The sequence below is a fragment of the Photinus pyralis genome, unplaced genomic scaffold, assembly GCF_008802855.1.
Source record: "Photinus pyralis isolate 1611_PpyrPB1 unplaced genomic scaffold, Ppyr1.3 Ppyr1.4_LG5, whole genome shotgun sequence".
Classification (NCBI taxonomy): Eukaryota; Metazoa; Arthropoda; class Insecta; order Coleoptera; family Lampyridae; genus Photinus; species Photinus pyralis.
In genome coordinates, this window is record NW_022170596.1 from 14,796,449 (window position 1) to 14,813,034 (window position 16,586).

Below are 16,586 nucleotides of genomic sequence, written 5' to 3' on the forward strand. Positions count from 1 at the left end.
AAGGTTTTGTACCACGAGTTATTAACCATCTTAGGAGCAACTACTACAAGTGAACGAGTCAGCAAGCAGCGTGGAGGTGTCAATTTCTTCCCTATACATTGTGAAACATCACAAAGGATATTAGTGTTCCTCTAGGTCAAATATTAACACCAGAATAGAAATGTTGGTAAATCTGAAAAATCCGAGTTTTTTAAAATATTTCAAAAAACAAAAAAAAATTCAGGGATTTCTAAACGCTATCTTCTTAGACCTCGGATTGCGCAACTAATCTCCTATATAACCACATTTGTATTTCAACCCTTTCTAGAATACCCATAGTAGCCCTCCTTGTCTCGGACGCAGTTCATATATCTGTTGGATCTTTTCAGGAAACAGATTCAAACATACTTCGTTAGCAGTTTGTAGAGTATTTGGTGAACCCCCCCCCAGCCATTTTCTAAAGTTTAACTTCGCATCACTAAAGGCATGCGTATGCAAAATCTGAGACCAATTGGTTGTCGTATGTAAAAGTTATGCATGTTTTACTTTCAAAAACAGCATCTCAGGAAATAATTCGTAGGGGGGCTTTTAGACAGCGAAATTTGATGGCCGTCTGGCACACCTTCAAGGTATAGGGTACCTACTGCAAAATTCCAGGACTCTAGGACCATTCCCCTAGAAGTAGTTCAAAACAGCAGAAGTGGATCCGGACGGACGGACAAAACGCAAACAAAAGCACATTTTTTTAATTCTTAAAAAATGCGCTAAAAATTCTGATAGAATACTGTCTAAATATGAAGACTCACTTTACCTGTTAAACAATCGACTATTATATCTGCATTGTATTATACCAGAAAAATTGGTACAAAATGAGTAATGTGACCAACTTTCCATGTTAAAAAATCGGGACACTGCGCACCCCCCCCCCCCCCCCACTTGCTTCACCATTTTCAAATTAAAAACTCACGTGAAGTTAAAAAATATTTATATTATTAAAGAGACAAGAGACATGCATACATAGTAATATCATTGAAAGTATTTAAACAATGGTAGGTATTAAAAAACAAAACGTTAATTTAATTATCTTTAATTTTAAATGAATACTTTTTTTCAGAACTGATGGCATTCAATGTATTGTCATTAGTGAGTAATAATGAATGAAATTCATTACAAGTAATCGAGTAATCGCTTTGCTCGTTGGCGTTGGCCGTTGTCTCGTTTACATGAATTTGGGTAACACTACTGCAAAAGCGAAAAGCGGGACTCGCGGGACGAATTGGTTTAATTCCGGGACATATTTGTTAATTTTTTGAATGCGGGATTGCCTTTGCCATTACGGGACTGTCCCGCTGAATACGGGACGGTTGGCCGCCTTAAAAATGAGCACAAAATTAAAACAAAACATTTTGATTTTGGCAATGCTGACAATGCTGTACAGGTACATTTACCACTTTACGTATACCTCCAAATGAGCATCAAGTGCTAAATTGTCAATTCCCTCAGATTAGTCAGATTGAAGAGTTTTATTCGGAAAGATTGTAGGTAGGTTAGTAGCAGTTGGCCCTATACTTGATTAAAGTGAATGATGTAGTAATTGACAAAGCATTCAACCAGATAATTTCTACATAAAGCATTTGTGTCGCCACAAGATGCTCTATTTTCGCTTTAAACATAAAAACAGACACGTATGGGGGATTTTTTTACCCACAAAAAATCGCAGCTGCAATGATTGACAACTGGCTAATTAAATTTTAAACTAATGCTATTTAAAGTAACGCGTCCACTAAATAAGTTACGAATTTGCAATGAGGTACTTTTAATTTCCTGTCCGAAATTATTCCCGCATAGGTATTCAGCCTTGATTTTTATAACTGCCTTTTATCCATTATGTTGTGAAAGATTCTTTGTATAATATTATACAATGCGCTACCTATTAAAGCAACACCTGTCTGAAAACTTCAGGTAATCGTGACTTTTGATCTGCCAAGTCTCATATAAGCAAAAAATTGGAATACGCCACTACTGACTACTGTATTATTACACCCTACACATGAAAGCTGTATATAAGGGTAACCTGATGATAAGCAGAGGGGTTGCGTACTACTACTACAGGAAGGGTGGTAAGAAAAAAATTGGAACCCTTATTACTGCTTCGTAGTACAAACGAGAGTGTTGCAGACTGAGTGGTGCTTGCATTCAGTAAAGCTGTCTTAAATTTGGTAGGGGAAAAAGGACAGAATTTCAGGATGTAAACAAAACTTTGCGCGTTAGTTGGTGGCGCAGCTTGAAGCAATCGAGCAGGATTTGAATTTTGTAGCGCGATGCGCGAACGTTACCCTTCTAGTGTTCCTAATACGTTTGATGTACATAGTAGGTGTTTTAACTAATTAAAATCACGTGCTATTTAGTGAGAAGTTTAAGTTTAGGAGCTGTGGACAATAACTTTGTGTACATATCAAACGACAACGAAAGGTAGGTCAAACTCACCCATTTCGACTGTTCATACTTTGGAAATCGCTCAAAGCTTTCGTATCAATAATTATTTGAATTGGACGTGATTGCATCTGATTTATTTGCTGGTATCAAGGGAACAAATAATCATTTCATAAGGAAATTCGGCGCATCCTTTACATGTTTGCTACCACGCAGCATCCAGAATCATTGATTGAATCCCTACTGCCCTTGTAAGGTTGCCTTGCATTGTTCATAAACCTCAATTCTACACGTACTTACGGGAGAGATGTTTGTTGGTGTACTACTGACTGAAAGGCATTGCTAAACGACACAGTTTTATAGAATACAAATTCTCCCACGTTGAATGAACGAATGAATGAAGGCGCTCAATTAATTTCCACCGCAGGTATTTTTGAATAAAAACAAAAAGTAAAAGCGGAAATCGTTTACGCTGACATAATTCAGGATGTTAACTATACCGTAAATAGCCAAATTTAATTTGTAAGGGGAATTTATTACAGTTTTGCATAAATTAATACTAAATAGGGTTGTTTATATTAATCGTGCAATGAATTAGTCGCACGTAACGTGTATGAGGATGTTACATGCTCGCTCAGTACAAATTAACATAGTTTTTAATTGAATCAATTAATTCAAGGTAGTAATAATAGAGCGTGGTGTTTAATTATAGTACAAACCTTAAATAAAAAAAATTCAATTGGGATTATTAATAGGTGCCGTATTAATTTCATTCAAATTGGCATGCGCCTGATTTTGAAAGAGATTACCTCGGAGATTACTTTGTTGGAGCGCTAGGCGTTTTTTAGGTACAATCTATCACGACAAATGAGATGAAAAATAAGGAGTTAATTAATTTAATCTTCGGAGGGCAACCCGATAGGATTGAGAAATCCCTTTTTCATTAGTTGGTTGTACTAAGATTTAGGTTTTCTTCGTCTAGTCGCACATAAAACATTCAAACTAACAGGAATTTTATATTCATACTAGATCATCCCCCGCTATTCGCCGATATATAGGATATACGGAAACCCAGCGAACAGAATGTAAAAATCGGCATAAAAAAATGTAAACAAAATCCTTCCAGTCATTTATGTTGTCACAAAGATTTATATTTTTACTCAATTATAAATTCTAGATTTACAGCGAAAATGAATAAACAAAAATGTATACAGGGTGGCGCAACTGATACGAGACAAAGATAAATGTCGCGTACATAAACAGTTATAAAAAGACCACGAAAAAGAGGAGCAAAATTTATTTAAAACGTTAATAAAAAATTATGTGCTCCTGATTACTGATACCACTTTTCTTTTATAAATGTATAATTGACATCTTTTTTCGAGTCATTTACCTATCCGTTTGCTTCAAATTTGCATGCCACAAGCTACTGGATCAAGATCACAGAAACTCAAAAAAACTGCAACATTATTGAAAAGCATACATTTCTTTTTCAAATATTAAAAACTTTGTGCTAGGATCAGAGAAATGCAAGTTGTAGTATTTACTGATACTCCTGATACAAATTTCTTTATTAGTTTATTTAATTTTCTTAATTCTTCGGAGTTTCAGCGAAGGCTGCCCGATCAACCCAACCCACTATACATTTACAAATATTTTATTATATTCTTTTCTTTCCTTTTCTTTTCTTTTCTCTTCTTTTCCTTCTAGACGTCCGGCTCCTGTCACAATGAAAAATCTCAATCACTCTAAAATAACAGTTTGGAGACTCAGTAGCCTCGATCAACTTCCGAAAATTCCAAACAATTAACTGCACAAATGTGCTCTAACACCTGACATACCTCTTGGACACAACAAAAATCTGACATGAAAGCTAGAGCATTCGGGTCGCGCGATGGATTCGAAATTATTCCGAAACATATGAAACAATTGAAATAAAATCCCTGAATGAAAGAAAAGCTTACAAAGCTTGTTTGGACATACTACCCCGCACGCAGGCTGCGATAATTAAAAATAAACAAAATCTTGAATTACTTACAGATTTTTTTCGATAATCTCATGGTGGGGCCGCGGAACTCGAAGCCTTGTTTTTACATTGTCTTCAGTATTTAACGAAACACCACTTCCACTACACCAAAATCTTCTTCAACCATTTTTCAAAAACATCCCCAATCACAATTATATTTGATTACGTCGAAGGAACACTTACGCCGAACGCGTTTAACGCGCATATCGTAACGTCTGCATTTCCGTTATCTCTTAACAGCGATAAAACACGTGCGTTAATTAAATTTCGTTGATAATAAAACTTCTTATTGCAAAAGATCAGATATGTCTTATATTTCACGTTTTACAGTTAAATACATAAATCTAAACAAACAATTAACAAAAGCGATAAAATTTAAACAAGAATTACTCAATTACGAGGTAATTCCAAAAGGAAAAACAACACTGAGACACAAATTCAAATATAATTAACCAGCTTATTTCCTAAATAATTATTTAACAAAAGGAAAACTTCTCATATACAGGATGTCCCGTCATTATTTCTGGTGCTTAGACCGAAATAACGTCGACATGACGTTATTTACACAACAGTATAATGTATGATGTACTCGTAACATAGAAACGCCCGTACCGTTTGTCACAATAAGTGATTAACCACCCCTCAATCGTGCTAATTAAAACGAATTTTCAACTGCAAAAACTCAATTTTTTATCCAAAGACACTAGTTGAATGATGGCTAGCTTTAGAAATAATATTCGCTTCTTATTGGAAATTTTTGAATTTTCTTTTTGATCGTAAAAATTAAAATTAGGATTTTCTTTTGATTTAATTGATTGTAGGCAGGAAATGCAAAATTAAAGTTAAATTTTGATGAAATAATGTAGATCCAAATTCCACATTTTCATTTTTTTACTTATTTCAATATTTGTTGTGTTTACGATGGACATTTGCAGTTAAGTTATTGTGGCCAAGTTGCTTTCTAACTACCCTTATTTAAATTTCAACCAACAATAAAAATTATGGCAATTTTTCACAAAGAATGCACACCTTATGGCTAACAAACTTGAAGCCATTTACATGGAAATTCTCATTGAAACTGACTAAACTCACCTTAAATGGAAAAGAAAACCAGATTCTTGCGAAATGGGTTCGTGCGTAATAATTTTACGGAATACAGGGCGGCTCCAGTTAGCGAATTTATACAGATCGATACCTTTAATCAATCATTTTGTATAAATTAAGAAAAATTACAGTACCTCCCAGTACCTAATCTGGTATTTCACTTATTGTAGTAACGCTTTAAATTGCCCGATGGCTTACATGATGTTCTCGTGGTCCAAAATCAAAGTTCTCCAACGCTATACCGAAAAAACTTATTTTTGGACCATGTACTTGACGGTCTGGCGGCCCAAAACCGAATGCTCTAATTATGTTCACCCTGGATTACTTCATTTTTTAATTTAAATTTACAAAACCACCCACAAAATGGCACTGAGTAATTAAATCGGCCTTCTTTAATAATAAACGAATGGATGATATCATCCTGTGTAATCCTGACTGGGCTGTATTAGGCAAAGCCCATTAAGATTGTATTATCGCTTGATAACACCCGACAGGATGTCGCCAGTAACTTTCCTAAGCTATTAACCAGTGGAAACTAGTGGCCCATAAAATAATGCTACGCGCCATGCTGGGTACCATATGTTTGTTCTGCACTTCAACTTGCTGCTTTTCTTCTTTACTTCGACAACTTCCTCAACTTGTACTTCAACTTTGTTGTATAGGATCTTCAAACTGCTATTTATTTAACTTCAATTTCTTGGTGCTTAACTTCAACTGTGACCGCTTCTTGTTTGTTTATAATTCTCAACTTCTACTTTGTGAGATCTTTGAACTTATTCAACATCTTGGTTCGGTTTCTCTTCTAACTGCAACTTATTTTCTTCCTCAGATCCATTTACCGTTACTTCATTTTCATCTATTGTTTTCTCTTTTACATATTTCTTTTACCTTTTCATATTCTTCTTCTATCTCATCAGGTTCCTTTTTTCTGTCTTCTAATTTACTATCTTTACTATTAGTTTCTTGCACTTCTTTCTCCACCTGGTTCAAGTTCCGGTCCACCGTCTTTACTCGTCCTTGCATACGATCTAGATCTTATTTCATCCTTCAATTCCGTATCTCATCAAATCGCTTAATTCTTGTCGTGTCAATTTTATTATTCAATTTCTGATGCTGCGAATCCATTTTTTCATTCATGTCTCTTATTATGTCACTCAATTCCTGATTTGCCTCACGGTTTGGGCGCCAAATAACTAATGCATTAAAACAACATTTCTGAAATAAAGAGAAGCTTGTTTTTACACAGTACCCCGTACACAGACCGTCGAAAGAAAATCTGAAAATTACTTAGTTTTTTCTTTTACTAATAAATGAACTGGGGTGTTGAATCCGATGATAAAAAATTGTGGGCGGCTGCTCGAACGGTATAACTTTTAATTTAAAAAAACAAGAGAATCTCAATAGAAGGTCTCCCTTTACTTCAACTTGACTAATTTTTTCCGCCAAACGGACAACACGCTTTAAACTCTGCACAACCTCTAAACAACTTCAATAAGGGGTATTATTATTGAGAACTACCTATTATTAATAAATTTTTCTTTTAGGCGATCGATTTCGACTTTATTGTCATCTTCAGGCCGTAGCGTCAAAGTTAAAATATAATAGAAAGTGGATAAATGGTGGTAGAAATTTTTTGTGAAAAGATTACAACCACAACATGGTCAACCGCCCCATCTACATCCACATCTTTTCACAAAAAAAAAATTTCTTATGTTACCACCATTCATCCACTTTCTATTATATTTTAACTTTGACGCTACGGCCTGAATATGACAATAAAGTCGAAATCGATGGCCTAAAAGAAAAATTTATTAATAATAGGTAGTTCTCAATAATACCCTTCATTAATGACCTATTAACAATGGAGTCATACATCAAGCAACTTCAATAAACTTTCTTCTATATTATGAAAATGATGAACTGCGTTTTGATTCACCCGAAAAATAGTGTAAAGAGACGTACACTCTCTTCCAACCGTTTCGAACTAGCCCGCTTTTTTTTCGTTGTATTTCAATTCAAGTAAAATGAACCAACTAGGTACATGTTTATTCTTAAATAGCCCCCCCCCTGTACTTTACTAAATTGAAATATCTCTCATATACAGGGTGTCCCGTCATCATTTCTGGTGTTTCGTTTACAAGACGTTGTTTACACAACAATACAGATCGTCAATTTGATTAAGAAGCTACTGATTTTTAAAACATTGGCGCCCACGCCCATACACATTTTGTAGAAACCAACCCTCTAATGGGAACACCCTGTCTACACCTTAATAGCGAGCATCTAAAACGGCGCTACCCTAACGAAATTTTAAAAAAATCAACCCTATTAAGGGGGGAGATTTCTCATAGTTTCCTTGTTACAGTGTTCCAGCCTATGCGCCGTCATTGCGTTGTATTAATAACAACTCAGGAATTCAGTATAAAAAATGTATGTAAGTTTCCCAAATTTTACGGAATGGAATTTTCTTTGTATTGGTTGTGTCAACCGCTGATGGTGCGTCAATTGGGAACGTAAAAAATTCGTATAGTTTAATACTCCTCATTGTCCTCCTACCATCTGTCCCTATCGAAAGTTTCTGAATAAAAGTTATCCCATTTGAATGCAAATACCAGTTCTATTGAAATCGTCATTCCCCATAAAGTTTGAAATAAAGTAGTCCGTAAAAGGTCTAAACATTCTTGACGTTACACGTGCAAAATAATTTAGAACGTCGATTTGCTAGCATCGCAAAGTTTTTGTGCGGAAACCCAGTTTCGCATCGAAATGAATAAGTAAAGGAGCGAAAGGCAATTAACCTAGGAAAAGGAATTTTCCTTTAATGCGCAAAAAAATTGGGTGATATGAAGTGTAGCTGACTTACAACGCGATCATCTAATTAAAGCCGTAAACCGTCAGTTAAGTTTACACAACGGCTCATTTGTTTAATCGTACGTGGAAAGTCAGCTTTTCTTGCGAAGCAAGGACGGCGAGCTTTTTGCGGAAAATCCTCTTATCACTATTAGCAGTTTGTACAAGTAATTTTATTCGGGCTTTCATTTTTTGTGCTAAATGCCGCTACCTCATTTTAGGTGCTTTGGCTTTAGTATGACGTCGAAGGAAGGAATTTGCGATAATAGCGAAGGACGGAATTGTAGTAGGATTTTAATGAAGGTGGTGGTTGTATTGTCTAAGTAAGAAGTTGCTGCAATGTGTCCCAAATGATCTATACAATTTATAACGACTGTGAAAACAACTTGATTCAAGGAAACACGAAGACGTGTTTTAGTATGATTAATGCCCTTCAATTGTATTCCTTTGCCTCGGGTTTCCATTTAAAATCGCAATCAAAGGAAATGAAACGAATCAGGTTGGAAGTTCGACATTGTTATCTGCAAAAGCTTACTTTTTGCTGTCCCATTAGAAAATTGACACTCCAGTCCAATTTACGAAATCAATCGTAGATTGGGTGACAGAACAGTTGGTGAAATAAAGTGTTTCCTACTACGTATGGTATGCATTAAAAATTTCGATTTTTGAATTTAGATTCCAGCCAATTCTAAGTTAGACCATAGGTAAAAACAGAAAGCTTCGTGGATGTGTTCCTGCAAATTGACATCGCAACATATTTACTACGGGCGCTCAGGTAAAGTAGGAAATATCAAATCTCTATGCGTACTTGGAAAAAACAAACTCTTTGTTCCAAATAAAACACAGTAACTGAGAATTATTTTTAAATCTGAGACTAAGGGTGGAATTCATTTAATAATTATATAATAGATTATCTTCAACTTCGTCTTCAATCTTTTTTAACTATCGATATTGCTACCCTACTGTTACCCTAACATTCGGTCGCATAAAAAATAAATGCAGCTGCCAAAAATGAACCATACACACCTTCAACCTAGCCAAGTTTCTCCTAGGGCACATCTGAATCATGGCACAATAAAAAATTTCAATCTCGACTTCAAACTCTAAATTTTAAGGCAAGTAACGACAGCCATCAAATTCCGTAAATCAACAAAATTAATCATAATTAAGGAGGAAACAGAATCTGGATCGTTAAAAGGGTTCGAATAAACATGCGACTTACCTAAATTCACACAAACAAAATTTATTTTAAACACACTAATTAATCATAAAATTAATAAAATTGAACTATCGAATATCAAAATTTATGACGTAGGGCAAAAAAGTAAAAATTAGTAGAAGAAGAAAACGGTACGTGAGTTCAAATTTGAGAAGGGCTGTAAGTTATTTGAATTCCGAAAAAGCCGCGACAATAAACTGCCTTCTGTCAAATACGCATATGTTCAAATTCGTACTAAGCGATAGCATAAACTTTCGATTAATAAAAATTCTAATTTGAAGGCAAAAGTAACCAGTTTCGGAGATTAGCCTTGCGCTAGTTTGGCCCTATAAGTGATAGCGAAAAGCTAGTTTGAATGTAGTCGAGATAAATAGAAAGTTCATTTCCATACAAAAATAGGTAATAGTACGAGGAATATTCAACAGTTTTCCCAGGAGATCCAATTCTTCGTTTATATATTGTCCAGTTTTTTCAAGAAGGACCGCATCGTTTTGTACCATATGGAAATCACTGATTTTTGAAATTTTAAATTAAGGCGAAGTGACATTTTTTAAAAATTTGTATAAAAAAGATCCAATTTTTTTAAGAGATTTGTTTTGTATAGACCTTTGTGTTCATAAAACATTTCCGAACAACTCAAGGAAAGTGTGCCAAGTTATTTGATGTCAACTGACGATATCGACCATCCTTGATTTTGGTAAAATTCCGCTAATCAACAGGAAGCAAGATCGAAGGTAGAGGTTCCCATTTGTATTTTTGAAATGCAAATCTGATTTTTAGAGAAAACGGAGTAGTTCAAAACCAAAGCTAATACCCTCCAATTAACTCGATCATTGGGTAATGCGACTACTTGCGTTCCATAAGAGTTCGCAAACAACAGAGTACTCCTTCCGCTATGAACGCGGGATTAATTTCAATAAGTAAATTGCCATTTTCTCAAATCCAAATAAATTAGACGGCGATCCAGGTGTTTTCCAGGGTTGGACGTGTTATAAACACGGTAATGTGTATGTTTATATTCAAAACAGAGTGTCCTTCAAGTATTCTTATGTAAAATGTTGAACCGTAAATTACAAATTCGATTTAATTATTTTGTATTTGTTTGATGTTATAAATATAAAAATTTGTTTATTGTAAATAAAAGTCGTGTCGAGCCTCGGTTAGCAGAAGTTAGTCTAGTTGCCCGTTTTTTTTTGTTATATTCAAAATTAAATAACGGAAGTCTTCTAATTGAGTCACGTATATGTGTATTACAAATTTTCAATTGTTGTGTAAGTTTCATTTCGTAAAATTTTGGAAAGTGGACATAATATTTATTACACTAAATTTCAATATATGACAAATGTTATCAATTATTGTCTTATTCAGACCCAATTACTTTTAGAACACATGTCCACAAATAGAGTCTAACAAATAATTATAAAGATAAAGAAAATTTACACAGAGAAGACATTCGCACTTTATCAGCTTAGGACGTCTTATCAAATTAAATAAAAGCAATAATACAGAGTAATCGCCCAAATTCAATTTAAATCTTTCTCATACACATAAAATAATAAACTAAACAAATATAGAAAACGAGCTCTTGGGTATAGCTATAGCATGTGCAAAACCAAATTTTAAACCTGATCTTAGTTTTGCTTTTATTTAAAGTGTATATGTATGAAATTTCATTTAATTGCTTCCATAAATAAGAAAGTTGCCACTGCACATCCTACACAACACCAAATTTGGAAAATGGCGCTACATTTGCTTTTATTCTAAGTGGCTATGTATCAAATTTCATTTGAATCCCTCCATAAATAAGAAAGTTGGCACTGCGCATGCGCAAAACCAAATTTTGAAACTGGCGTTATATTTGCTTTTATTCCAAGTGGTTATATATCAAATTTCATTTAAATACCTTCATAAATAAACGTTTGCAATTCGGTTCATAAATAATCGAAATTCGAATTCGAATTAGACTCAACTTTGGCATTACCTATTTTATGGCTAAAGGTATGTCTATATTGAATTTCATGCAATTCAGTTCATAACTAATGGAGATGCCAAAAGGGCCTTCCTTATATTTTGGCCTATATTGCCAATTCCGATTTACAAATTTTATAAAGGATCCACCTGATCGTTATCGGTCCACTCGTTTTCGAGATATCGTGCTAACGGGCAGACGGGAGGACGGACAGACACAGCAAAATTATAAACTCGCTAGGAGCTTGTTAATAACTCGGTTAATAACGCAAACTAAGATTATGCGTGGTATATCTAAAGATTGACAAATGCTTTGAGTTTAACAGTCCATTTTATATGAAAAATGCAGCTGATACCTACGTAAAGAATTCCCTCTGACTGAGGTTTGTGATCTCAATACTTTACTTAGGTTATGTAGACAGTTTTTTATCAGAGTCATGTCAGGACCCCATAAAACTTAATATCTCAATTTCCAGATTTTCATAATTATCATAATCATTTTGGTTTTTTAAATAGCGATGTACAGGGTGTCCCATTTTCGACACTTATACCGTATCTCCGTAATTATCAAACTATCAAACAAGTAAAATAGGTGTCACGTGCCCTTTTTGGGTCAAACTTAAAATGGTAAAGTCAAAATTTGAAAATAATCGCACGCTTTCCAAAAAATAAAAAAAAGATTTAAACAAATTAAAAAAATCTGTTTGAATCAGTAGTGAATTTTTTAAAATTTTTTAGTGATATTTTTGAAAAGAGAATTTAATATGCAATCATTTTAGATCAAAATCTACAGCGTGTTCCATTTAACAAATTAGGTTAGGTTCCATAACTTTTTTCTCTGACACCATATACATACTTATTTTAAAAGCGGCGAATTGCAATGGCAATAAGTTTTGCAGTTTCCTCGTCGAAATTGGTGTATAGGTAGATAAATTAATAAATAAAAAGCAGTCTAGAAAAAAATGCTTCTTGCAGCTATATCCATCAAACGAGTTTTCTACGATTTCCCATTGATGCGATCCCGTCACACACAGATGGGCCGACGAACAACATTAAAAAAATTATCAAAGTCCTCGTGTGAGATCGAAGGGACTTCAGCGCATTTTTGTGTGGCAGATCAGTATTCTATTAGCCACTTTTGACTCAACCATGAATAAAAGATCTTGTCGAAGAATACCACAACCACATTCCCTTTGACGGTACCCACTTCCGACGTCCCGTTCACCCACAATTCGCGTTTGAAGATTTTTCTCCACCATCAGTTAGATCTTGTCGGAGGCTACCACATTTCCTTTTTCGGTGCATACTTATATTACACCCACATTTTGGTGGATCTCGCTAAAAACCTTCCACAAGATAGTACTTAATTTTTGGGGGGCACTTCTCATTGCTCGAGCTTCTATTGGCGACACGAGAAAGAGAGACAGCCATTCGAGATTTACGAAACGTTAAAACGCGTGACAGAATTCGCAACAGAAGGTAAAAGGTGCCCGAAGTTGACTACCTCTCGAAGACGCGCGCGCGCGCCTTGCAACAAGTCGTTAATTTCGCCCCTAGGACAAAAAACAAAATTCCGCCACGCAGGAGTCTTGCGCGTTTACAACATCTTTCCGACGACACCAATTTGAAAAGAATCGGACCAAAACTGTAGTAGAAGATAGGAAAAAACTGAAAAACCTTCACGTTAGTATACTACGCTCGAGGACGACGCCCAGATGTCGCCAACCCCACATCATGTAGCCCTGTCCCCAAGGTTTACAAATTACACTGCCTTGTAGATACACGTACACCCGTTGCCTTTCTACAAGAGTTCTTCTACGCGCCCACATTTGCTACCAGCCAGCCAGCCAGCCAGCCAGCCAAAGTGAGATTAAAAGCTACTTTTTACAAATAAATTTGCAAAAATGCGCTAAAAAAACACCAATTTGGTGTATAAATGTAGTGCGCTAACATAAATCTACAGCTTCCTCGCGCAAAGTGTGCCGGTTACCACATTTAAGCATCGTTTCATTATTAAGTTTGGGCGAAAACTTTAGAAGCTGTAATTAACCGTTTCCTATTACTATTCAAACCGCATCGCAGTTGTCGAGATTTCCCACGGAAGCACGTGCTAGGTTGCCCCTTATAAATGGACATGGGATCCCTAACAAAGAGAAATGGACGTTTTAGGCGATCTACAACGCGTGTCATCCGTCGAGAGTTTAATTTCCCTACCTCTAAGAGCTATGATTGATGGAAGCGTTATCCTGTTTCACCCTCACACTGTTTTATTACTACCGGTAGTGATTCTACCCCAAAACTTTATAACGGTTTTAACACGGATAGATACCGTCTGAAACATCCACAGGCCTTGACTTAATGATGAATAATCATTTTTGAGCGAGCGATGGTGTTCCGAGCTGTGGAATTAAATTCATACACGGTAGGTAAAATAAGCTTGATCTTTTAACTTGTTCGAATATACATATTTATGTCATATAAAATTTGATCTTATCGGTACACCGGTTAAGTAATAGGTGAGTAAGTACATAACAATGTTGGTCAACACTTATATTTGATACCCATCTGTGGTTACGTGGAAGTATCCTTTCAGCTGTAGTAACATGCAGTAATACAGAATATAAAATTAGGCACCACTGAAGTAAATTGTTTGGGGAGAATAACGTCTTCCGTCCTAAGCGAGGTCCTAAGTAAAAGTTATTGTCTTAAATACAAGAACCGACACGTCCTCAAGACATTAATTTGTGCCCGTTTTGTGGGCCAAATTCTCACGTTTTATGCATCAATATTAACCAACATTCCCAATCGAATTTATTTTTCCAGGGCGAATTGTGTTAATTTGTGTGCAAAGTTTCACGTTTTGTGTGTCAACTACGAGCCGATCCGATCGATCGATCCCATCACGATTACTCTATAGAGCGATGTAAATAAATGAAGCTACGTTTAGTCTTGTCTATTTATAGACTTCTCAGGCTGTGCTGTTTGAATCGCGCCCGCTTTCTAAGAATTGATACGGGGACAATAATTGTTCTACCTAGACTTATTGGATCTTTAGGTATAATATCTGTGTCTTGATATATGAAGATGAAGATGAAGAGGACAGAAAAATGTGAACTAATAGCTCAACTTTATTTTAAGGAAACACGCTAAAAATAGAAGGAACCAAAACAAATATCTTTTTTCAAAAACTTTAAGGGCACAAAATATTTCGTTTAGGAGCCGCGCATTATAATAAAACTTCAAAAAATTAGGCTTTGGGTATGTCCCTTTTGATTCTGTAAGGATTTTCCAATCCTGCTCCTTGTTGGTGCACTCTAACGCAAGATGCGAAAAGTTTTGACTTCGAAAAAACTTCGTTGCTCTTCGAGATGAAAGTAATAGTAGCTAAAAGTTAGTTTTTATTAAAAAAATTCAAATCAAGATTTTTTTCCAAACAATTTATTGGACTGTATTATACAGGGTGGCGCAATGGGTATTGACGATTTCTGAGACGCCACTGTCCGAATATGAGTAAAGTGAAGGGGGTAATCTATCGCTTAAAATATTCCTCATGTAAGTGACTCAGTGAATCAACGCAGTTTTTGCGTTTGAGCGTATCACCGATCAGAGTCTGTTATTGAGGTCCAGCGACAGTTTCGGCGCAAATCAGATTTAACCAGCCCTGACTTTTTCTTATGGGGATATTTGAAGGCCAGGTTTTCGAAAATAACATTATTCGCCAAACCAGAGCCATAAACCAGGAGATCCTGCTACGAGTTACAGTGAGTTTTTCTTTTCATTCACGACTGCAGGAATGTTTACACAAACGTGGTGGCAACTTAAAAGACATTGTTTTTTAAAAATAAAATTTGTTGTAAAACTGCATTATATGTGTAATAAAAATATATGTTTCTGACCTTAGTCGTACAGTGTGTTTTCAAGATAAGAATGAACAGCATGTAAAAATCGCAAACCATAAGAGATACACAGTGGGTTGAATTAGAAAAAAGTTGTTTTAAAAATTCGAAAATTCCGATGAGTTCCGAACATGTTTGAAATTAACTATATTTGTTTTAATTTTTTTCTGACCCTATTTCGAAATATATCAATAAGCAAATAACAGTTCCTCATAGAAACCGTGTAAGCTCTACACTACAAGAGGGTGCCAATGGATCTTCACTACGACGTTTCGTCTTTAAAAAAACCACAATCAACAATTCATATTTTTATATGGATTGGAAAAAAAGTACATACTGTATTGAGTAACATTTTTATTACGAATACAATTCGGAATACAACGATGCATGGCACAATGTGGTTCTCTATTATGTCATTGAAAGGAACCATCAATGAATTATTTTGACATTTTGTCAACGCCTACTACACCGACGATAAGGACTCAAAGCTGATGTGACGCATCGTTTGGGGGAAATGTTCATTCGAGAATGCTCTAGAAGTTTTATGTTTGCTCTCGTGTTTGCTATATAGGCCAATTGAATCGTCTTTTAAGTGTTAAAAACTAGGTTAAAAAGTCCATGTTTTGAGTAAGTGATAAATAATAAATTATTGTTTATAAATCAATCTACATACATAAGGATCGCTATAAATTCATTCTTAATTAAGTCGGTTAAACTAGCAAAGTTAAATTGTTAAAGTTTAGGTGCTCGGATTTGGTAGAACTATTTACCGCACGTGTAAAACTTCATTAAAATAAATTTCCATAAATACCCACAAGATCTATGAAGGCAAACAAGTAAAAAGGTCTAAGGCGAGTAACTCAACGCATTGTCCGTGCATTGACTAGTACTTTCCAAAAGTCAATAGCTATGTGCGCTATGTTTTTCTTTACTAGAGGCATCTATGGTTAAAATTTCAAAGAAATATCTCCATAAATAAGAAAGTTGATATTGCGCAGCATGCACATGCGCACATTAATCGTCAAGATTTTTCTTGGCTCAGGTGCAGAGCTATAAGTCACAGGTCACAGGCTTGGACAAAGACTAAGGTGAAAAATATTTCATTGATAGT

The 16,586-nt window shown here is 35.3% G+C and overlaps 1 protein-coding gene across 1 annotated transcript in view; it reads left to right on the plus strand.

Moving 5' to 3' along the window:
• Window positions 1-2,263: 2,263 nt before the first annotated feature.
• Window positions 2,264-16,586, plus strand: part of LOC116171816 (insulin-like growth factor-binding protein complex acid labile subunit) — a 111,344-nt gene continuing 97,021 nt past the window's right edge. The window contains exon 1 of the mRNA XM_031488818.1: window positions 2,264-2,451. The gene's annotated coding sequence lies outside the window, so the exon portion shown is untranslated. The remainder of the gene's footprint in view (window positions 2,452-16,586) is intronic.